Raw genomic sequence first — 4,161 nt, forward strand, 5'->3', positions numbered from 1 at the left:
AGAGAAGTCTAAACACAAGAGCCAAGTCCTACCTTATTGATAATTAGCAGTGGTGCCTCAAGCAAGCCCTAATATTTGGCCAAGTAGTCCCACTCTGATGCCACGCAGTTCATTATGTGTCCCTTCCCCCATCTCTAAAATACAGAAACCAATGTGCATGCTATATTACCCTCACAGGAACAACCCTATGGGCTCCGTAAACCACTGCACTCATGCAAGAGTTATTATCAGCAATGGCCCACCACAGGCTATCGAGGTGTAGCACAGAGACCTAGGAACAATACTGGACTGGGCCCTGCCCTCCTGATGCTTAGCAGACAAAGCAGGGCATTTGAGGGTCCCTGGGTAATTTAGGCTCCAAACCAACCTTGGACTAAATCCACAAGGATAATTATGTTAATTCTCTGCTTTGTTCCGCAATCAAAAGCCTTGTCTCTCTAGTAAAACAGCGTAGCCCTATGACAAAAAAAAAAAAAAAAGAATCCTAGTGATTGAGATTTTTAGAATTATCAGAATGAAGCAAATCGGGAGCTTCTGGTTGTTCCTTCCTGTTGAGCACCTCAGCCAATTGAAGATAAAGTCAGATGTGGCAGCATCTCAGGACAGCAGAACAGTTCATTCTAAGTCACCCCAGTTGAAGGGGGATCAAGTAGGGAAAGGGACATAAGAAGCCTTGGTGGGTGCTCGTCAGCAGCACATATACTAAAATTGAACGATACAAAGAAGATTAGCATGGCCCCTGCGCAAGGATCTACACGCAAATTGTGAAGGCGTCCATATTTTAAAAAAAGAAGGGGTTGGGGATTTAGCTCAGTGGTAGAGCGCTTGCCCTAGGGAAGCGCCAAGGCCCTGTTCGGGTCCCCAGCTCCAAAAAAAAAAAAAAAAAGAACCAAAAAAAAAAAAAAAAAAAGAAGAAGAAGCCTTGGGATGTTGATGTATCAGTGTGTTCTCCGTTACATCACTTTCCTTTCTCTCCAAATTCTATGTTCTGCCCATGTTCCACATTCTCATCCATCATTCCATCCTGTTCGGCATCATATCCCAGGGGCAGGTGGGATTGGCAGGGCTCCTGGCCCTAGTTGTCGTTTGCAAATCTCCGCCAGCAACTAACAAATAACAGACCCAGGTGTGAGCAAGCTGAAGGTGATCCGCAGCAGCAGGTCAAGGGTGCGAGGTAAATGCCAGCTCCCTGAGAACCTGAGAAGGAACCAAACCAGCCTGAGGAAGGCCAGGCCTCTGCCCTCTCAGCACGCCTAGGCTAAACAGAGACACAGCACACAGTCTGGTTAAAGTTAACTCTGTAACCAACCAGCCAACAACTTTCTAGATTTCCTTACCAAAGTGGGGAAAATGAGGAAGAAGGCTAAGATCACCTCAGAGGCCTTGCCAGGGCAAGCAAGCAATCCAATAACCACTCCCCATTGCCCCTAAAACCAATTGTTGGTTCTTTGGGGGTATTTGTTTGTTTGTTTGGTTTGGTTTGGTTTGGTTTTTGGTTTTGTTGAGACAGAATCTCACTGTACAGGTCTTGCTTGGCCACTATGTAGGCTAGGCTGTCCTTGAACTCACAAACCTGCCTGCCTCTGCTCCAAATGAGACATTAAAGCATTTCCCATCTTCTCTAAAACTATATTAACAAGTTGGGGGTTTTGTTTATTTTTTATTGTTGCTGTTGAAATAAAGTCTTATTGTGTAATCCTGGTTATCCTTGAACTCAGTAAGTAGACCAGGCTGGCTTCTATCTCACAGAGAACCGCCTGCCTCTCCCTCCCAAGTGGTGGGATTAAAGGTGAGTGCCACCCAACTGGTTTAACATGGTTCTTAATCAAGGTAAACTTTGTAGCACAGGTTTGTAATCCCAACATTCAGGAGGCTGAAGCAGGACTGTGTTACCTTAGTCTGAGCTACTTGAGATCCTGTCAGAAAAAAAAAAAAAATTCCTGCTGGGCTTGGTGGCTCATGCCCTTCTTAGATCTCAGCACTCGGGCAGAAAGAAGCAAGTGGATTTCTGAGTTCAAGGCCGGCCTGGTTTATAGAGTTGACAGAACAGCCTGGGCTACACTAACCCTGTCTCCAAACATCAAAAAAACAAAAACAAAACAAACACCAAAAAAAGTAACAACCTATAAAACACGCCTAAAAACACATAGTGCTAAAGGTAAAAAGGATCCTAAGAAAACAAGGGGCATGGAGCGATGGCTGAGCAGTTAGGAGTGCATTTTGCAGAGGACCTAAATTCAGTCTCCAACAACCACGTAGGCAGTTACAACCTTCTATAACTCCAGCTCCAGAGGATCAAACCTTGTCTTCTGGTCTCCTCTGGCACCAGCACCCACATGCTCCGACTCAGACATATAGATAGAATTAAAAATTAAATAAATCTTGAAGGGAATAAAAGAAATGATGAATAGTCTACAAACACTAGTCGTGCCTACTCTCTGAAGACAAAAGAAAGTCCATGAGCCTTCACCTGGCTTCCAGGGCTCTCAGCTAGCTTCCGGTTTCCTTTTCTTCTATATTCCTCCCAAGCCCTCCGTTTGGATCAAACCTGGACTTCTTGGCATTTCTTAGGCAGAATCTGCACTGTGCTTGGCTTCTTGCAATTTCTCTCAGGCTCTCTTTCACGCTGCTCTTTCATGAGCTGCCCCTGATAGGCCACTGCCACCATTCTTAGCGTGTCCTCTTGGTTAGCACTTCTCTATGCTATTTTTTCCAGATAAATCATAAAAGTCTTTGGCTAGCATGGCTGCCCTCTGAGAGGCTCCACCCAGCAGCTGACTCAGACAGATGCAGACACCCACAGCCAAACAGTGGATGGAGCTTGGGGACTCTTATGGAAGAACAGGAGGAAGGACTGCAGCCATGAATGGGACAGGAGCTTCACTGGAAGACCAACAGAGTCAATTCACCTGGACCTTTGGGGCTCTGAAGAGACCAAAGCACCAACCAAACAGCATATGTGGGCTGAACCTAGGCCTCCCTGCTCATAGGTAGCAGATGTACAGCGTGGTCTTCATGTGGGTCCCGAACGACTGGAGCCAGCGGGTGGGGTGGCTCTCCCAAAAGCTGTTGTCTGAAGATGGGATATTTTCTAGCTGGGCTGCCTTCTCTGGCCTCAGTGGGAGAGGAAGCACCTTGCCTAGCAGAGGCTTTGTGGGAAGGTGGGGGGATATCCAAGGGGCTTCCACCTGCTCAGAGGAGAAGAGGATGTGGGGGAGGGAGAAAGGATTGTGGGAGGGAGTGAGGAGTGAATAAGTAAAACAAAAAAAAGATAAAAACAAAGTCTTGGAGTGAAGAAGCCCCAGTATTTTTTTATTTGGGTGTCAGCTCTCCTCTGTCACTTCACGGGCTCTTGCTTTGGCAATGAGACTTTAACATGTCCCTGCTTTAGAGGAGAGCTGATTTTCACATCAGGTTCCATTTTTTAAATGTTGGGCCCTTGTAGGATTTTGCTTGTTTGTTTGTTCTGTTGTTTCAATTTGTTTTGAGACAGAGTCTTACAACACCCAGGCTGACTTAAAAGCTACTATGTAGCTTAGGTAACTCCTAAACTCTATCTTTTTTAAAAAAGGATTTTGGAGCCAGTGTTTCTCTGTGTAACCCTGGCAGTCCTGGAACTCAGTCTGTAGACCGGGCTGGTCTCAGACTCACAGAGATCCTCCTGCGTCTGCTTCGCAAATACTGAGATTAAAGGTGTACACAGCACCACCGCCCTGAAGACCCCTGAACTTGATCCTGCTTCCACTTCTCAAGTGCTGGGATCATAGGAATGTACCATTTTGTCCTGCAGTCTTAATCTCTTTTTTAAAAGAGTTGTTTTTTTTAATTGTGTGCGTGTGCTTGTGTGTCTGTGTGCACATAAATACAGGAACCCTTGGAGTTCAGAAAATGGAATTGGATCCCCTAGAACTGGAGTTCCAGGTGGTTGTAAACACCTTCTATGGATGCTGGGAAGCAAACTCAGATCTTCTGGAAAGAACAGGAAGTACACTTATTGACTGAGTGTCTTTGAGCCTTTCTCTTCCTGTTTAGTGGTTACACACACAATCTCTGACCTTAAGCAAGAATACAGGTATGGCTTAAATTTAAACTTTGCCATTTATTGGTGATAACATCCTGAATATTGAACTCTTCTCTAAGCCTCAGTACCTTCATCTTGAC

General features: G+C 45.4%; 1 non-coding gene across 1 annotated transcript; it reads left to right on the top strand.

Moving 5' to 3' along the window:
* The first annotated feature begins 680 nt into the window (after positions 1 to 680).
* On the top strand, positions 681 to 784 carry LOC116889425. Its single transcript, XR_004386390.1, has one exon. It is a non-coding gene; the product is annotated as a U6 spliceosomal RNA (small nuclear RNA).
* Positions 785 to 4,161: the final 3,377 nt, after the last annotated feature.

This window comes from Rattus rattus, chromosome X, assembly GCF_011064425.1.
Source record: "Rattus rattus isolate New Zealand chromosome X, Rrattus_CSIRO_v1, whole genome shotgun sequence".
Taxonomy (NCBI): domain Eukaryota; kingdom Metazoa; phylum Chordata; class Mammalia; order Rodentia; family Muridae; genus Rattus; species Rattus rattus.